Source organism: Nicotiana tabacum, chromosome 6, assembly GCF_000715075.1.
Source record: "Nicotiana tabacum cultivar K326 chromosome 6, ASM71507v2, whole genome shotgun sequence".
In the NCBI taxonomy this organism is placed as follows: domain Eukaryota; kingdom Viridiplantae; phylum Streptophyta; class Magnoliopsida; order Solanales; family Solanaceae; genus Nicotiana; species Nicotiana tabacum.
In genome coordinates, this window is record NC_134085.1 from 184233750 (window position 1) to 184255076 (window position 21327).

Sequence of the window (21327 nt, forward strand, 5' to 3'; positions counted from 1 at the left end):
GCACGAAACCCATAAGTATATATATAATTTTTACAATTAAGTTGTTAAAAAATATGAATTTAAATTATAAAAAAACACATAATTATTAATGATAGTTATTAAAAATTATGAATTTGCAGTTGACGACATGGATGCACCTATACATCCCGGCCCTCGGACGTCGGAGCTACTACCCCTACAGCCCCAGCATAGATCCGAGCATATATGGGGGGGAGAGTTACTTACGCAGACTTTTCGGGGCTGGAGAGTGAATTTATTGTGGGAGTTTTTGACTCATCCCCGCGTTCTACATCCCCGTGTGGTCCATCACCTGGAGGAGATGGGATTATATAGGATCATTAGCATTGGTCGGATACAGCTCGACTATGCTTTGATCACGACGTTGATTGAGCGGTGGCGACCGGAGACGCACACTTTCCATCTGCCCATCGGCGAAGCCACCATCACACTCCAGGACGTCGAGATTTTATATGGCCTGTCCACCGATGGCTTGCCAGTTTTACTGCCTGGGAATATGAGATATTTTAACCGGGCTTCATATATGGATATGCTGCACAGGCTCACGGGCTTCAGGTCCGAGGACCCAGATGTAGCAATTGGGAGCAGTCGTATGCAGTTGGTCCCCATTAGAGACCACTTGGTGCAGATCCACGATACTATCACCGACGACTCAGCGGAGGTGGATGTGGAGCAATATACGAGGTTGTTGTTGCTCCTTCTATTTGGGGGGGGTCTTGTTCCCGAATACTTCGAGGAACCTAGTGAGCATCCGTTTTCTGCATCATATTGCGGACTTCGATGATACAGTCAGCTACAACTGGGGTGGTGTTGTCCTATCATTTTTGTATAGGCAGATGTGCCGGGCATCCATGGGCACATAGAGAGACGTTTCTGGCTTTCTGCCACTTCTACAGGTGACAACTTATTCAAATAATATGTCGTTTAGTTACAATTCTACCTAGTTATAGTTAATCTTTACGTCAACTTTGTATGTTAGGTTTGGGCGTGGGAGCGATTTCTGCAGCTTCGGCCACCTCTACCACAGCTACCGGCTAATGTACATATTCCTGATCTCCCTCTAGCTTGTAGGTGGGTATTGCGTCGTAGACTTGCACGAGAGTATCATGGCCATCATAATCTCCCCTTCTGTAGGGATGTGTTGGATTTTCTGGAGGACGCACAAGTGAATATCTAACTAAACTTACCAATTATTGTTTAACTAGGTGTTGCGCATACTAACGGTTTGTGTTATTATTTGATAGTTCATCTGGACGCCGTACAACGAAGAGCTGATAGGTACCCTGCCAGCGTATTGCACGCACGACCGCCATATTTGGAGGGCTTCCGTCCCTCTCACGTGCCTCGATATTGTCGAGCATCATGCCTCAGGGCGAGTATTTCGTCAGTTTGAATTTCCGCAGCCTATACCGACTCGGCCTGCATGGGATCATTTACATTATGAGAGGGATGATCGGATGAGGGTGGACGACACATTTATTGATTGGCTGACAGCATAGTTGGGTATTTGGGACAGCCGAGGGGACTTGTCCCCAGCTCCGCAACACTTTCCTATCGAAGTTTATATGGCATGGTACCGCATTATTTCTCGCTGCTCATTCGCCGACGGTGGTAAATTTAAATCAAGAAAAAATCTTTCATCCGGAACATGTCCGGCAAAAACTGATCTAGAATAATTACCCGATGACTGGGGGTTATCTTTACTACGCACAACCTCGTTTTTTGGAACGTCTTCGACCTTCACGTACATCTCCAACATTGTGATTACAAGAAATTCCCGGCATTCGTCCGGAGTCCTCAGGAAATTACTCAAAGTGTCATCATCTGAGTAAAAAGCAACCCCTTGCGGTGTAACGGAATACGGATATATTCCGGTTACTTTGAGTATCACTGAACGTTTTCTCACACTTATTTTTTTGCATAACAACGATATCAATGTTTCGTACTCCATTGAAAGTGGCAATTTAACATTACACTTAGCAGGTAAACTGTAGCCCACAGAGTTATTCTCCATCACAACCTCACCCCCCAATATAATGATACTCTTATTCTACGTTCTTCAGACATAATGAAAAAATGCTGGAGAATTTAACAACAATAGAAACCAACAAGAGTTAAAAAAAAATTTTGAATGAAGTTGTGGCGATTCTACGATGTTTATATAGGAAATGGCTAGCCGGGGAGGTTTTTTTTTTTTGTATATAGCGCCACAAAAAATGGCTTTATACGCTTTTGAATTATTGAACCCATAAATTATTGGTGGGGTTAGGTAATAAGGGGTATAGCGCCATTAATAGTGGCGCTATGTAAGATGTGTCAGTTTTACTATGTATAGCGCCACTTTTACGGTGCAATTACCGTTACTGTGTAGCGCCACTATTTGTGGCGTTATATATAGTTTGGTAACTTTTTTTTAACACTTATTTGCGTATTTTGAGTAAAAAAAATCACATTTTGGTTCCGGACTCTTATTTGGTACTACACGTATTAATATTAGAATTTCTACTTTTATTTATTTCGAAACTTTTTACAAAAGAAACAAGACTTTTTGCCTTAATATGCGTGCCTCGATGTCAAGTCTCTCTCTGGTTCTCTTTTTCTTGTGACAACTGCTGGAGGAGTTTCTTCTTTTTCCTATACTGATTTTATTCCCCCATTTATTTCAACCGTCAGCCTATTGAACCTACAATTTGACCATCACAAAAGAACAAAACACCATTGCAAAAAGTTTTCAGTAGTTTTCTATTTTCCCTTTTGCTTTTGTTTATTCAGTCTAAAACAAAAATATCAAATAAAACAAAGAGATAACATCAACAATATACTATCAACCTTTTTATATGCAGTCTCGTGATCTGGATATGTTCATTCTGCAGTTAATTTGTATGCATGTTAAGTAAATATATGAGGCTCCTTTGCACATTTGAAATAAACTCGTAAAATCTAATTTCAACGCTTACCAAATATTTTAAGTTATATCTAAATGAATTTAAAATATATAAAGTATACAAAAAATTATTACTCATATTATAGTTTAACATGTGATAGCTAAATATTACTCTAAATCTATTCCCATATTATCAATGAATATATATTATTAAAATTTCCTTATAGTAATTAGTAACATGAATATTTTTTACATCAAGAAGAATTAATCAAAATAGCAGCCAACTCAATTATTTAAATTAAAAATAGCCAGAGAATGTAAAATATATTAGTATAATATGTGTATAATTATATATAATTAGTGTATAATCTATGTATATCTATTAATAAAAGTAAACACTAAAACTGGTAAGCTATTTGTGTAAAGATTTAAATTAAGTAGCCCTTTTCTCGAGAATGTTAAGATGAGTTGAGAATATACATGGATAGATTCGACTACTGAGTTTCTGAATGTATTACTGAAAATTGGTTTGGTCGTAGCTAATTGTACGAAAAAGCAAAATGAAGAAGCTACGTACTGACACATTTCTCTTTTTTCTTCCTCAGAGCTGGTAATGCTGCATTCCCATGCATCCATCTTTTACGTAACGCCAACACATATATCCTTTCCTTTTTCTTCTGCTTCACACTTTTGGGGTTTTGAGCTTTGTATTTTTCTGCTCATCATTCATTTCTCTTTTTTCCTTTTCTATTCCTTCTTTCTGTTTGAATAAGCAAACATCATAAAACAATACTACGAATCAGTAAACAATAACTTCTAATATGCAGTTCTTATTATGTTTTGCTTAAATATATATATATATCTATATATATTTGAAGCAACAATTCCCAATGCCTTTTTGGTGTTTTGAAAGATACAACAGTATACGCACATGCAATGGGCCCCAATACGTATTAGGCCCACATTCCATATTCATGGCCCATACCCCCCTAAATGATGAGTGAGTTAATACTGTACAATTTCAACTCCTGCCTCTTCAATTCCAACATCTCTCTTTGTATGCACATTATGTTTCTTTTTAGGGATCAATAAGGAAATGCATTCTTTAGAAGAAGAAAAAAAGGGAATAGAAAACAAAATAGGGAATTCATTACTTTTCGTTCGAATTATGCATATAAAATAAGATTATACTTGTTCTAAATTCATCGCTTTAAATTCTAAATTTGCCTTTAATTTAGTGATATCCTGATCCTTTCTTTTTAAAAAAATGAATTGAGAATATAACACTTGGAAATTCATAATAAAGATTCATGATTGAAGAATTAAAAACAAACTTCATGCGTCTTAATTTGTAACGAATGATTTTCTTATCGTGGACCGGAGAGAGTATATGTTTCCATTGAGTACAAATACTAGTAGTAGTAATTTTTTTCCTGAAGAAGGTTAGCTAATTTATGAACAGTGCCAGAGGAGCGTTGTGACCTTAGGTGTTAACAAACAAAGGCCAGGCCTCACGAATTAGGGCCTAGATCCAGTATTGAGTTTCATATCCCAATCAGATCAACAATTTTTGGGCTCTATCTTACAAACAGTTCTTTGGGCATTTGTATCTATACCTGCTTTTTGGGTCACGTTTTAACTTGTGCCCGCTTTGAAAAAAAATTGCAAGCGTATCCACTTTTTCGCGTAACTTCAGCATACGGGCTTGAAGTAGCAAAGACAATCACGCAAAACTTCAGCATTCTAGTAGACGGACCTGAAGTAGCAAAAATTGCTGAATCAAGCGTCCTGAAGTTTCTGTTTGTAATTGCTGAACTTAAGCATAGTAGCTGAAGTTTTGTTCTCTATTTGTTGAAGTTTTTTTTAATTGCTGAATTTAAGCATAGTAGCTGCAGTTTTGTTCTCTATTTGTTGAAGTTTTTGTTCGTAATTGCTAAACTTAAGCATTCTAGTAGCTGAAGTTTTGTTCTCTATTTGCTGAACTTCAGCATGTTTTAGCTGAAGTTTTGTTCTATATTTGCTGAACTTCAACATATTTTATGCTATCATGTAATTGATTTTTTGTACAGATAATAAGTTTATCATAAGTAGAATTAGTAACTTAAAAAACTTGATAATGATTTAGCACAGTAGGTTAAAATGCATTGATAATGTTACACCCCACGTTTTCATATGTGAGAGTACGCTGTAAGCCATTGATGTAAGCTCGGAAATGAGATTATATTTGGAAGCAAATAAAGTAAGTTAAACATGTTACCTTGGAGGTTACAAATATTTAAGATCATGAATAACGAGTACCAAGAGGGTTGGAAAGCTTAGAAGCTAAACCAATTGAAGAAAATAAGTTTCGTCGAAAGTCGACAAGTTTGGAATGTTATAACATGTACTTTGGGGTGAGACTAGGGTTCTTAACATGATAAGGAGGTTATGCTACGAGTTATTTTAGTCGTATGATAGTCATTTTCTACGTCTTGAAGGCAAGCAAGTTGTGGAACAAAAGTTGGCAAAGGTCATCATAAGTTACATTCATAAATTTGCTGAAAATTAGGTCAAATATAGCTGAGTTTTTCTCCAAATAAACTTGGAATTATGGGGTGATCTACCTACCAAATTGAAGATATACGAGTCTAATTTATAACACATTAAACCGTTTGTCGATACGACATGGAGTAGAGAGATATTTGCATTTTCGCGAGACCGCGCAAGCAGCTCCCAATGGGACCCACTTAGGCGGTGGTCGACCTACTTCACTTTATAAACTATTTGGATGCCTATTTTTAACTCATTTTCATCTAAATTTCATCTCCAAACTTCTCCTAACCCTTCTAAACAGATACCACAAGAGTTTGAAGTGATTCCAAAGTGATTACACCATATTTTAACATCAAAACTTAGTTCTAGTGAAGAACAACACCTCTTTGAGGTTGTGTTGTCATTGAGGATTATTGTGGGTTGTGTTTGACTGAAATTCCAAGTTGTTGCTACTAGCTAAGGTGAGTATAACAACCTACTAATTGTGCTTAAGCTTGCTTTTATGTTGGTTAAGTTGTTATGATGATAAACTACAAGATAATACTTGGATTAACTTAAGTCACTTCTATGGTGTTGTATTGCCATTGAGGGTTGTTGTAAGCTGAATATAACTTGGATTTCGACTTGAAGTTACTGTAGGAGGTATGTGTATTGTGTTCTTGCAGGTGCTTAAGGTTATATTGATGTTGATTAAGTTAAATGGATGGAGTAGACATGAACTAGTAAATAAAGTTACTAATTAAAGACAGTTGGAGTTGAGGATTGTTTCCTTTGTTATAAATATATTGTATAAGGATGGAATCAATGATGAATGACTTCACTATCATGTTAATGATATTGTTAAGTTAATGTAAGAAGTCTATATGGGGTGATATGGGTTATACGGATTCCAATCGGAGCTTTCCGCTCGTCGTGAAGTAGTTAGGATTTGTTGTTACTATATTAAATAATGTTACTAACTGAAGACAGTTGGAGTTGAGAATTGTTTCCTTTGTTATAAATATATGGTATAAGAATGGAATCAATGATAAATGACTTCATTATCATGTTAATGATATTGTTAAGTTAATGTAAGAAGTCTATATGGGTTGATATGGGTTATACAGATTCCAATCGGAGCTTGCCGCTCGTCGTGAAGTAGTTAGGGCTTGTTGTTGTTATATGGTGTCTTGTTATTGATATTTATATGTTGATGGATATCTCTGGTTGTTGTTGTTGGTATATGGTATTGTAGGAGGCCCTTGTTACAGGGGAGATGCTGCCCGAATTTACGTAAATGAGCTACTAGCTTAAGTTACAGAATTAGCCTTTGCTCAGCACTGATTTTAAATCTCCTTATACTATGATAGATTGAGTTGACTTGTTTGAAGAGTTGCTTGGAAGGTATTAAGGACTCAACGGATTTAAGGTATGTTAAGGCACTTCATTCTTTCTTTTGGCATGATCTAAAGTGGAATGAACATAAACGATACGCTATTTCATAACGGATCTACTCCTAGGAACTAATGTTGTCCATGTTGTTCTTTCCTTATAAAGTTATTCTAAGCAAGTGTGTATGATTCTTGAATCCTACTGAGATTCACATTGAGGGTATGGATGTCCATAATGTTAATCGAAGGTGCAACAACCTTAAGTCCCTCCGAAAGTTTTTAAACGTGATTCCATGAGTCTAGCATACATTATATATAGTATCTATTTTACTCTATTGAGCCGCGCTATAGTCGGTCGGGTACGACACCTATTGTGCAACCACTGTTCAGTTGGGTTTACCGAGCTCCACGTGGTCGGGTACGATTCTATCAAGCCTTATGATGGTGGGGTACGTTTTTACCGAGTCCTCTTTGAGGCTGGGTACGATTCATGAGTTAGTTTGGGTAGAATGAGGTCTAACAGGCTTGCTTGGTCGGGTTTACTCGGTTGAGCGCCGGTCGCGCTCCTCGGATTTTTGGGCATGACAGGTTGTATCTCCTCTATCTCTCTTTACATTATTGTTCTTGTTTATGTTTTCCTGCCTTACATACTCGGTACTTTATTCGTACTGACGTCCCTTTTGCCTGGGGACACTGCATTTCATGCTTGCAGGTCCCGATTGATAGGTTGACAATTCTCCAAGTAGGCTATCAGCTCAGTAGAAGGTGTTGGTGCACTCCACTTGCTCCGGAGTTACCTATTTGGTCAGTATGCATTGGATGTGTATTGATTGGTATGGCGGGGCCATGTCCCAACCTTTATGATTTTATGTACTCTTAGAGGTTTGTAGACAGATGCCAGGTGTATGGATACTTGTATGGCCTTGTCAGCCTATGTTTTGAGTTTTCAAATCGTCATGTCGACCTCATAGGCCCGTATGTCACATGTATACGTTTGTATATCATGTTGGGTCGTCATATGTTGAGTCTTCTCTTATGTTTTATTCTTATTATCTCATGACGGATTTTCTAGTTCATTTACCCATGATAGTATGATAAGAAAGATATGTTACGTTGGTACTCGGTTGAGTAAGGCATTGGATGCCCGTCGCGGCCCTTTCGGTTTGGGTCGTGACAGATAATGTACAAAGCTGAATCCAAAAAAAATAATAGAATGTGAATTAAAAGAAATTGACTTACACATACATGTAAGTACTTACTTTAGAAAGTTATTTATAATTTATTTTTAAATAATCTGATAAACATACTTATGACAATCATCCCCAAATATCTATTTATGGTCACGTCCTACCTTTAAGCCATTAAATACGCCGTGTATTATTTTTCTCTCTCTATCTCTCTTCCTTCTCTCCTCCTTTCTCTTTCCTCTTTCTTCTCTTTTCCCCCAGATTTTTTCTCCTCTGCTTTTAGAAACCCTAGCAGGGGCTGTGTTCCACCAACGACAGATCCGGCCGGCGACCACTTCCCCCATTCGTTGTTGTATTGCCCCTAACCCCCTCCTCCGGCCAGCGATACTTTCTTCTTTTTCTGAAGTGATGATTACATTAGAAAACCATTTGGTTTCCAAACGTGACGATCTAAATTAGTTGAAGTTGAAAAACTATAAGATCCAACATTTTTCACGCCATTTTGAATGGAAAGTAGAGAAGTGCTTTTTTTGCTTAACTACTCGTTATTCAAAATTCACGGTCTAACTAATTCAAATTCATTCTACGAGATTATAAGAAGAATATTTCAATAAGGTGAAGGAATGCGAAAATAAAACGGCAAAAGGGAAAAAAAGAAGTAGCTGCTTTGCCTTGAAGAGTCTGTTATATTTTTTTCATTGTATTTCAATGTATCTCGCTGTATTCCATGTATTTCATTGTATTCACTATCTTTTTTTTTATTGTATTTCAATATATCTCGCTGTATTCCATGTATTTCATTGTATTCACTATCTTTTTTTCATTGTATTTCAATGTATCTCGCTGTATTCCATGTATTTTATTGTATTCACTGACTCGTTGTATTCCATTGTGTGTGTGTGTGTGTGTGTGTATATATATATATATATATATATATATATATATATATATATATATATATATATATATATATATATTCAAATGTATCTGCAGTATGTATTCATATTTATTCATGAATGTATTCATATATTTTTTTAATTAATATACTTTATGTATTCAGATATATTTGCAGTATGTATTCATGTGTTTTTGCACTATAGATGACATGCTATACTTCATGTATTCAATGCATTTTTATGTATTTAAATGTATTCAATATAATTATATAATTTCAATATACAAATCTATTTGTAAAGATACCACTAAAAAATATTTTGGTAAAGATACCACTAAAAAAAGAAACGATAGATTGAATCTCTGAAGATTGCTTTGTTTTTGGGGTATTTTTCGGTTGAGAATCTTTCTATAACTGGAAATACAAATTTTGTGTGTTATAATTGAGTTTGTTGAGTTATATTAGGAGTCTATCGCGTTAATTGATTCACTTACCGTTTTTAAACAGCTGAAGACTTTTTTTCCCTCAAATTCCATTACTGTATTCACGAATACAACTCGCGAATACAGTCGAATACATTCTCTGCTTAACTGGACTCCCCTATTTTCCGCCGAGTTTTGCTACTGTATTCATGAATACAGTAGCAAAAATACACTGAATACAGTTTATAACAACTGAAAACATAGCTATAGGAAGTAATTTAGTAAATGATAGCTATAGCAAGCTAATAATCACTAAAACATAGTGGTTTCTGAAAATTTCTCTATATATTTACCGGTTAGTATATTGGAGTGCGGCTATATTGTGTAAAAATTCCCTATACCAATCCCTCTATTTGTTTTTGTTTTTCATACCACATAAAATGTTTTACAAGGAAAAATTTATCTTCCGCGATTTCAAAGTATGTTATTTATGACTTTTACGAGACAGTAAGCCATTAAAAATAAGAGAGGAAAGTTGATAATGAAATACGAGGGAGACCTCTTAATCAATTCGGATGACAGTGCACCTAGTGCCAGAACCTGAAGAGGCGTGGCCGGCACCCGGTGCCATACTCGGCCCGAACGTACCACTCTGTAACTGTGAACTCTGGAGGGGTAACCCTCAACTTAGGCTGATAAGGCCATATCTTGAATCATCTGAAAATAACGCCTACAACCAGCAATACCAAACTAAACATCTACATAAGGCTGGGAAAAGCAACAATACTGATATAAAAAATGTACAAGACTCGTCTACAAGCCTCTAGTGATAACTGAACTGTATCATGGTCGGGACAGGGCCTCAACCTACCCATCAAACCTGTATATATAAAATGGACTCCAAGGTATAGACCTGGTAACTCCGAGGAAGTGGAGCTTACCAACCAAGCTGATGTTTGACTTTGTCTACTTGGAAGGTCTATCCAGCTGTCTATCAGGACCCACATGCATGAAATACAGCGTCCCCAGCAAAAGGGAAATATAATTCGAATATATGCTACTTCTAGGTCATACTAGGCTTTGTACCTTGCTTCCGGGCTCGCTCATAGGCGCTCGGCCATAGTAGGCTCGGTATATAACTTACCATCTTATCAGAGGTTGCCCAATAGGGGCCTGCCCATCGATTATAGCTCGATGGTGGTGAAAATATGTGTGTGTGTATATATATATATATATATATATATATATATATATATATATATATATATATATATATATATATATATAGAGAGTCCGCTCCCCTGACTGAAAGAAGATAATACTTAACTGAATATAACGTCTCGATAAGGGAGAATACTGTAGCTTATGAGACTAAGATAATGTACATAAATTCAGGAATACAAACTTCTCTTTATGCCTCGTTATCAAACGCATGTAGTAACGGGATCATACCAAAATGAAGGAAAGGTTTAGTCTTAACATACCTCAAGTCATCAATGCAACTCAACAACAAGCTTACGACAACTAGAGCGCCAACCCTATAACAAAGAAATACATGTACAACTTAGATGACGCTAGTATATCACGTATCTCAAACGATAACTCGATTCTAAAATAAAATGGGCAGCATTTCCCTAGATTTTACGGCTCCCTCAAGCCTACAATAATCGAGACAACAACACAATACAACCAGCAACTCAAAAACAACCTAACTACAATTCGAGACTTACTCATACATACCATAACACACCCAATTAACAAATTATTACTTAGTCTGAAATTGCAACGACGAGCGACCATCCCACTAGCCTACCACGTGTGGTGTTTCTCCACGTATTTTATCCTTCCAAACTCCATAAGTCAGTAGCACAATAGGCCAACACGAGTGGACTACAAAACAGTCCACTAGAAGTGAATTAAATCGAACTCACGGCTTCCGATCACTGTCCCGTGAACTCTAACTATTAGGAAGTGAATTTGTCAACTTTCCTTGATATTTAAGATCTTAAATACAGAAAGTAGGCATTTTATTAACTATGAAGTACCTTCCAAAATTCAAACTACAAAGAAAAAGAGAGACGATATAGCGATACTAAATCGTAAGGATCGTTTTAATGTTATTGCTTCTTGATTTCGTACCCAGGATATTAATCTTCTTTAGAACACTTGTAGAGAGTTTAAGGATAATTTTATGGGGGTTCTCTAGTCGTGTTATAAAATGAAGAGAAAAACAATTTAAAACCTATATATATCAACTTTTGAAAAGTCAAAGAGGTGCTAACTTGGCACCCTCGCATTGACCCTTCTTCCGATGCTTATATTTTTTATCCGGATATCGTATGAATGAACAGTTAAGAGCATTGGAAACTAAATTCCAAGCCCTTAAATTTTGTATATAATATATCCCCAGAAGATCTTATATAACACACGAAATGTATTGCTCAAAGAGCTTCAGTGACACACATACTTGTCACCTATGCAGTCTGTGTAATCTAGCGAAACTGCAAATATCTCTCTACTCTGATGTCGTATTGACAAACAGTTTAATGAATTAGAAAATAGACTCATAGATAGTCAATTTTATGGGTGGATCACCCTATAACTCTAAGTATATTTGGATAAAATCGTAATGACATTTGACCTAATATTCAACATATTTATGAATGTAACTTGTGATGACCTTTGCAATCTTTTGTTCCACAACTCGCTTGACTTAAAAAACATAACACATGACTATGATATGACTAAAATAACTCATAGCATAACCTTCTTAATATGTTAATCACCCTAGTCTCACCCCAAAAGTACATATTATAACATTCCCAACTTGTTGACTTTTGACGAGACTTATTTTCTTCAATTCATTTAGCATCTAAGCCTTCCAAATCTCTTGGTACTTGTTATTCATGATCTAAAATATTTGTAACCTCTATGGTAACATGATTAACTTACTTTATATACTTTCAAAGGTGATCTCATTTCTGAGCTTACATCAATTGACTTACGACGTACTCTTATGTACAAAAACAAGGGGTGTAACACCAAAAAAGGTCAATTTTTTGCTTTTTGTTTGAGTGGGTGTTATTAGAATAGATTGGGTACATCTTGAAGAGCTTGAATCTCAGTTATGGAATGATTTGGTGGAGTTTTGAGATTGACAATTCGAAGTAGAAGATGAACATAAAAAACAAATGATATGTGTATCACATATGTATCATATTTGTATCAAATGTGTATCACATGTATATCCATATATACCTGTGTGTGAGATACATGCGTGATACATGTTTGATACCTATGTCGCAGAAGAATTTTTTGAACTTGATTTTAACTACCAATTTTGATATCAAATCAGTCCAAATCACCTCCAATCTTTCTCAAAATTCGTATATTGACTCATCTATATGTTTTAATGAATTTCAACCCTACCCATTGAAAAAAGTCTTTTTTGCTTAGATTTTTAGAATCTTGTATATATATTTGTTTGTATTTTATCACCTTATTTGCTACCTCATCCACGAAATTTCCTTTTCATCTTGTATCTAATGTTATTGATCACGCTTAAAAATATGGAAGGAGATTTTTGGAGAGAACTGTTTGACTCAAAAGATATTGGAACCTTTTTTAATAAATCAATTAAAGAAAATGAAGGGGTAAATTGTAGCTAAGTATAATAATCTCTAAAACAAAAGGTATGTAATGTGAACACAGAGGATAATATTACTTGATTTTGTGAAGATGAATGATCGAGCATTAAGGATACCAATCATTTATGTATGCAAGTATTACAGTCAGTGTTCTTTTTCTAGAAAGGTCGAAAGAGAGAGAGAGAGAGCCCCCTTTACCACATTGTTTTTCCGTTATATATAAGGGACAAACCCCTTCTAAGCCCTAAAAGACAAATCATAGGGAATATTCGAAAGGATATTCCTAATGCCCCCTATTGGACCTACACTATTGTAAAAGTCGTGCAGTCTCTATTAGTTTGTCTATTGCCCTCCACGGGATGTCGAGCTACGAGGATCCGGTCGTTTATCGTATTCATCAACGGTCATGGTCGTCCAAATTTGGACCCATATAGTTAGTCCCTCCGCTTGTCGAGGCTGCAACTTGGTGCGTCCTTTATCAGCGGACATCACTCGCTCTTGTGGAGAAATTTGGTCTTACGAAGCGTTACAGCTTGGCCATTATTGGGAGGTCAGCATGCTCAACAAGACACCGGATAGTGTATCTTATCCGAAAATGACATCATCTCCATGTGCGTCATCATTATGCGTGTTTTTGAGACAGGGGTTGAGGGCTTGTCACTTCAATTTTGATGCCACTCTGGATCCTTCCACTTTGATTTTGGCGCCACCCAATCCTATAAATAGGTAGAGGGTTTGTTTTTTCAAAAACTCTTGGCCATTTCATTTCTGGTTATCCTATCTCATCCCTTCCGCGTTTGTTCCAACAACTTTCTGCTTCCTCTTCTCCCATTCTTTGTTCACAACTTTCTCTGCTATTTTAACACCATTTCCATCAAAGAGATGCCTAGAACACATAGATCTCGTGAGGGGTTTTTTGACGTCGCCTCATTGTCCGTGGCGCTCCCCTCTGCCGGTGAGGACATGACGGTGGAAGAGGGGAAAAGTTTTTCCACCGTGGAGAAGTTACTGCTGAGACACCCCATGTCTCGAAGCGACTTTATTAAGGATCTTCCTCCAACTCCTACCCCCGTGCTCTCTGAAATGGAACAAGTTCATATTGATGCTCTCTGTACAAAGTATAGCATCCCCGCTCATGTTGATATGGTTCCAGCGGGAAGGGACTTCGTGGAAGTCCATAGGCCTGGGTACTGTGCTTTTTATGAGTACCCATTCGTGATCGGTCATTCTTTCCTCCTTCTTCCATTAGCGGAAGAGTTCTGTAGATTTTATCAAGTTTTCCCGGTGTAACTCTCCCCATACATGCTTAAAATACTTCTGCTGTTGACAAAGTACGCGGAGTTGGCGGGGTGCGAGGTTACTGTTCACCAACTCTTGCACTTGTTCTCACCCAGATTTCATAGGAGCACTATGGGGCATTTGAGGCACCGTGGAACAAAAAGGCTGGTGGTTGGGACCGATGACCGAGCAAGTCGCAAGTTTTGGCATAAGTACTTCTTTGTCAAAATCGAACACATAGTGTCTGACCCCGCTAGGTTCCCGGAGCGGTGGAACGAGAATCGTAAGTGTCGCTACTTGTTTTCCTCTTTCTTTTCCTTCTCATTCATTATAGGGTTTGTTTGCTTCTCGTATGCAGCTATAGGGTGTCCACCCCACCCTATTACAGGTATAAAGGATTGGGTAGCCCGTCTGTTACCCCATGTAGCAGAGACCCGAGATTGGCTTGCCTCGTAAAATGTTATGGGACGAGAGTTTCATTTGGTAAATGTTTTCCCCTTACCACTTTGTTGGTTATATACCGTCGTCTATTGATATGACTCTTCGTGATAACAAGTCAAGGAGCTTCCAAGCGGAGGGCCCCAGTCCCTGCATTTTGATAGGCTATCGCTATAGTAGGAATGCATTTTACTTTGAGTGAATCCGTTCGAGGGGGTCGTACTCAGCCAATACAAATGGAAGGTCCTTCTCGAGATATGGTCGTGAGGGAAGAGGCATCTTCCATACCGACCCCTCACCTCTTGGACGAATCCTCTAACGGGGATGAGTCGTCACTGAGAATAAGGAGGAGAGTCGAGCTTGGGAAATATGTAGCCGTGGACACCAGTAGAAGTAGGGTGGGTGCATTGCAGACGGCACCTATGCCCACATTTATGGATGACACTATCTTGGCGGGGAGGTCTCCCTAAACGGAAGGGGTTTACCCAGGAGGCAACTCCGTGCACTCTGCTGAGGGTGGCACATCATCTAACATTGGAGGGGGCCTGCACGTCGAGGGCGAAGGCTCGAGTTCAGATGTCGACCCGGAGGATGTTCGTGAGTTTTTAGAATGCCATACTCATGTGGAGGTCAGAGTGGAGGGTGCTGATCGGAATATAGTTGTCCCAGGGGACTACAACTTGTTGTCAAACTGTGATCAGGTGGCGTCTGCTTTATCCCCTTTATGTGCTGCCCCTGAGAGCGAGGCGCTTAGAGCGATGAGCGACAGGGAGTTATCTCGGAATGTCGCTGGCATGGGCTTGCGGGTAGATGTCTTTCTTTTCCTTTTCGTCGTTGGGTTTGTGTCGTTATTGTCGACTTGTCTATTTAATTTAACTTATTTCTTGTTGTGCCAGACCCTTATCATGGAGATCGAGCGCGAGCGCCGGGATAGGAAGAGGACGGCCATCTACGGGAAGATGTCTTCCAAATATCAAGAATATCGCACTAAGCATCGTGTGATGGCCGACATCTATAATCATGACCCTGATTTCCAACTATTTCGCGAGGGGCTTAAACAGAGGGAGGATTAACTGGCGCACAAGGTCGAGGAGCTGAGGGAGCGAGACGAGGACCTTATGAAGGCCGTCGCCCGCAACAGTGAACTTGAGGCATCCCTTAAGGTGAAGGAAGATGAGCTCGAGTTAAGTAGAGAGGTGATGGCCGAGAATATCGACTTGCAAGCAAAGGTGGCCAGTTTGACTACCTAATTGGGTACGAAGGCGGCGGAGATTGATGGGCTTAAGAGTGAGTTGAGTGTCAGTGCCGATAAGCTGGCGACTGCTATTTCTGAAGCGGCAGTCTTGGAAAATACCCTCTGTGTCTGTAGGTTGGAGCTGACCAAGGAGAAGGAGACATCCGCGCTTAAGGTAGCAGGGCTTGAGCGGCGTGTTAAGGAGTTTGAGGTGGAGTTATCCGCATTGACCGGACAAGTGGCATCGTTGAGAATGGAGGACGCGCGTCGACACTCACAACCTTCTACGTCTCGTGTCTCGACCAATCCCATCATGCCCCATCGTTTATATGAGTTGTGGGTTCACGCCGAGGCCCAGCTCAATGTGTACAAGTATCTTCACGCCGATGGGAGGGCATCTGAAGTTGAACTTTAGGATATGCGTGCCAAAGCTCGGGCAGCTCACGAGGCATACAGATATGACCCGCTTATGCCTGACGAAGATGATATGAACTCTGATGATGCGAACGTCTTGCCTCTGACTCTTGGTACGAAGATGTGTATGGTACTATAGACGATGTGTAATTTTTGGTTTGTACTTACTTTTGCTTCAGGATTTTTGTAAGGGCGCCTTTGAGCCCATTATAAAGATAGGTGTCGGCAATATTTTGTTGTAATGAAAAAATTGTTTTGTCGATTCTGTAGCAATCTTTGTTATATTTTTGTCAATTTCGGTGTAGTAGGACCCTTTCCTTTGGTAACGGCCTTAGCCTTCAGGATGTTACCTTCGAGCCGATATCGAGGTAATATCCCATCGTAGTTCGAGTGAAGTCGAACTCATATTTTCGTCGATGGCCTTGGCCATTGGGATGTTACTTTCGAGTTGGCGTTGAAGTAGTATCCCGTCGTAGTTCGATTGAAGTCGAACTTATATTCTTGTCGATGGCCTTGGCCATTGGGATGTTACTTTCGAGCTGGCGTCGAAGTAGTATCCCGTCGTAGTTCGAATGAAGTCGAACTTATATTCTTGTCGATGGCCTTGGCCATTGAGATGTTACTTTTGAGCTGGCGTCGAAGTAGTATCCCGTCGTAGTTCAAACGAAGTCGAACTTGTATCTTTGTCGATGGCCTTGGCCATTGGGATTTTCATTCTTACATTGGAGATTTGATTATATTCCTGTAGGAAATAATTGTTGACTTTGTACATACAATGGAGATTTGGCTATCTCTACCTAGTCCCTTCATTACTCAGCCTGGAGATCGCGTCGATGGGCGGGGTAATGACTTCGGACCTCGAGATGTCCCCCTTGCCGCCTCATTAAAAACCTCACCGAGAAAACTCGATTGGGACAAAACCCGAATGAGGGAAAAAGAGTAAGACTTAGGTGGTGTCTCTTTTTAGAAGTGGAAGTATTTGAGATGGGCGACATTCCAATTGTTTTGGAGTAGTTTTCCTTCCATTGTCTCTAACTGGAATGCTTCCTTATTTGATGCCGCTGTGATTTTGTATGGCTCGTCCCAGTTTTCCCTCACTAGGGTCTTTCGCTGCTTGTGTTTTAGCTTTGAGGACGTAGTCTTCGACCTTGAGCGGTCGTACTTTGGCCTTCTTGTTATAGTACCTTTCTGCTTGTTGCTTTTGGGCTACCATTCTTACGTGGGCCATATCTCTTCATTCTTCGGCTTCATCTAGATCTTGTAGCCTACTTTCTTTGTTGCTTGGTCCGCTTTCGTTGGAATATCTCGGACTAGGTTCTCCAACTTCGACGGGTATGACCGCGTAAGTCCTGTAGGGGTTCGGTATGCCCATAGTACTTCTGGCAGTAGTTCAGGCCATAACCCCTTAGCATCCTCAAGTTTCTTTTTCAATATATACAGTATCATTTTATTGGAGAATTCGTCTTGGCCATTGCCGATAGGATGGTATGGTGTGGAAAGTATTCACTTGATGTGCCATTTTTCAAAAACTCAGTCGTTTTCTTTCCGACGAACTGAGGTCCGTTGTCACATCTGATTTCTTTGGGAATGGCAAAGTAGTATATTATATTTTTCCATATGAACGCAATAACTTCTTGCTCACGTATTTGAGTGTATGCACTTGCTTCCACCCATTTAGAAAAATAGTCAGTTAAAACCAAAAGGAAGCGTACCTTACCTCGTCCTGGTGGGAGAGGTCCGATAATATCCATCCCCCACTTTATGAATGGCCATGGTCAAGTGACGGAATGCAGGAGTTCTCCTACTCGGTGTATCATAGGGGCATATTTTTGACACTGTTCACACTTCCTGACGTAATCTGCGACTTCTTTTTTCATGGTAGGTCAGTAGTATCCGGCGCGGATGAGGCATCTGATGAGGACACAGTTTCCTGTATGGGCGTTGCAGTGTCCCTTGTGTACTTCTTATAGTACTCGCCTTGTTTGATTTGTCCCAAGACACTTAGCCAGGGGCCGCCGAACGTTCTTTTGTAAAGATCATAGTTTATGAGGCTGTATCTGGCCGCCTGTATTCGAAGCTTTTTGGCTTCTTTCTTATCTTGTACGAGCGTTCCATCCTGCAAATATGTTACGATATGGTTGCGCCAGTCCCAAGTTAGGTTTACAGAATAAACCTCGACCTGGTCTATTGATAAATGGAGAAGAGTGACCACGTTTTCCTTGTTGATATTTCTGGTGGCTGCTGCTAGCTTGGCGAGACCGTCCGCTTCGATATTCTGCACCTTGGGTATCTGGTCGAGGCGACATTCGTCGAATTCTGCCAGCAGTTTGTGAATTTTTGACTGGTACTTTTGTAGTCTCTGTTCTTTGATTTGGAAAGTCCCACTGACTTGGTTCACCACAAGTTGAGAGTCGCAATGGAGGACGAGTCGTCGAGCGCCATATTCGAGGGCTAATTTCAATCCTGCAATCACAGCTTCATACTCGGCCTCGTTGTTAGTCATCTCGGGGCATCGTATGGACTGGCAAATTACTTCACCCGTAGGGACCTCAAGGACGAGTCCTAGTCCTGATCCCGATGTATTAGATGCACCGTCGGTGTAGAGGGCCCAAAGGTCGGAATGTGCGAAAGCGCGGAGCACCTCCTGCTCTACTTCAGGTAATACTTTCGCACTGAAATCGGCGATGAAATCAGCGAGCACCTGCGACTTTATAGCAGTCACGGTTGGTATGTTATATTGTGCTCACTTAATTCTATGTCCCATGTGGCCAACCTACCCGATAGTTTGGGTTTGTGTAAGATGACCCTGAGGGGGAAGGTTGTCACCACCTTTATGGGGTGACATTGAAAATATGGTCTAAGCTTTCGTAAAGCTATGGCTAATGCCAGAGCTAGTTTCTCAAGGTGGGGGTACCTTGTTTCGGCATCAATTAAGGTTTTGCTAATATAATAAATTGGAGATTGCGTACCTTTATTTTTGCGGACCAAAACTGCACTTACCGCGACTTCGGAGACTTCTAGGTACACCAAGAGGCATTCGCCTGGGTTTGCCTTGACGAGTAATGGCAGCGAGGATAGGTACGCTTTCAGTTTCTCAAGGCGTAGACGCATTTTGAATTCCACTGTAGCCCGTGGTCCTTCCTTAGTACATTGAAAAATTTATGGCATCTGTCTGATGATCGTGAGATGAACCTCGACAGGGCGGCTATTTGTCCTGTCAATTTCTGCACCTGCTTCTTGCTGGTTAATATCTCCGGTATTCCTTCGATGGCCCTGATCTGATCCGGGTTGACCTTGATACCCCTTTGCGATACCAAAAAACCAAGGAACTTTCCTGAGGTTACGCCAAAGGTGCATTTTTTGGGATTCAGTTTCATTCTGTATCGCCTCAATATTTTGAAGGCTTCCTTCAGATGACCAATGTGATCCTCCTTCCTTTCCAACTTCACTAGCATGTCGTCGATATAGACTTCCATGGTCTTTCCGAGTTGCTCTTTGAACATCTTGGTGACTAACCTTTGATACGTCGCTGCTGCGTTCTTGAGTCCGAACGACATGACTCTTTAGCAGTACGTTCCTTGGTGAGTGATGAAAGTGGTCTTTTCTTGGTCTTCTTCTGCCATTAGAATCTGGTTGTAACCAAAATAAGCGTCTAAGAAGCTTAATAGTTCGTATCCTGCCATTGCATCGATGAGTTGGTCGATATGTGGTAACGAAAAAGAATCTTTTGGGCATGCTTTGTTCAGGTCGGTGAAGTCGACACATATCCGCCACTTTCCGTTCTTCTTTTTTACTATGACCATATTGGCGACCCACTGAGGATACTTTGATTCTCGGACGGAACCATTAGCAAGCAACTTATCAACTTCTTCGCTGACTACCTCATTGGTTATGGCATTGAACTTTCTCCTCATTTGTCGTACTCGCGGGTAAAGAGGGTCGACATTCAGCCTGTGTGTGGCGATGTCCCTTGGGATTCTCGGCATATCTGAATGTGAAAAGGCAAACAAATCGGCATTGTTAGTTAAGAACTCATGGAAATTACCTGGTTCTCAGAGGTTGTGTCCGATATAGGCTTTTTTCGTGCTGTTGGTGTTGTCCAATTGAACGGGGTTGAGGTCTTCTACGGTCGCCTTACATGCTTCTATGACATCCGGGTTTTTGATGGCCTCTATTTGTATGTCGGGTTTGGTTCCCGATATGGCTGATTTCTATGCTTCCGCACTTGCCCCCTTTAGTTGTTGGGTGTGTGTGCAATCTTGGGCGATTCAGTAGCACTCTTGGGTGGTGCGTTGCTCGCCTAGGATGCTGAATATTCCCCATGGGGTAGGAAATTTGATTACTTGATAGAAATTTGACAGGACGGCTCGCATGGGGTGTATCCATGGATGCCCTATAATAGCGTTGGAGGCTGTTTCCTTGTTCATAGCGTGAAACATTGTTTCCAGTGTGACTCCTCCTACCAGAACGAGTAACACTATCTCTCCAGAGTTTCGTTCCACTACATTATTAAAACCCGTTAGTGTTATGCAATGTGGTACTATCTTATCCTCGAGTCTCATCTGTATGAGGACTCGTAGATGAATAATACACACTCCGCTTCCATCATCCACCATTATTCTTTTTTACATCGGTATCCATGATACATAAAGTTATAACCAAAGCATCATAGTGAGGGAAAGACAAACCGTTGGTATCTGACTTATCGAATATGATACTATCTTTAAGGTCATCATACCGTTCGTGAGCGACTGTCCGCTTGAGTTTGTGTGTAGTGGTGAATTTCACATGGTTGATTACTGTATCATCGCCGCTGCCAATGATCATTTGTATGGTACGATCTAGTGAAGGTGGTTTTGGGGGTCCTTGAGGTTGATCGCGTCCACGAGCGAAGTTAACCCGTCCTCGATCGCTCAGCAGTTCTTTCAGGTATCCCTGATTTAGCATTCTTACCACTTCCTATCGCAGACCTATGCAGTCTTCGGTCTTGTGTCCTCTTTCCTGGTGG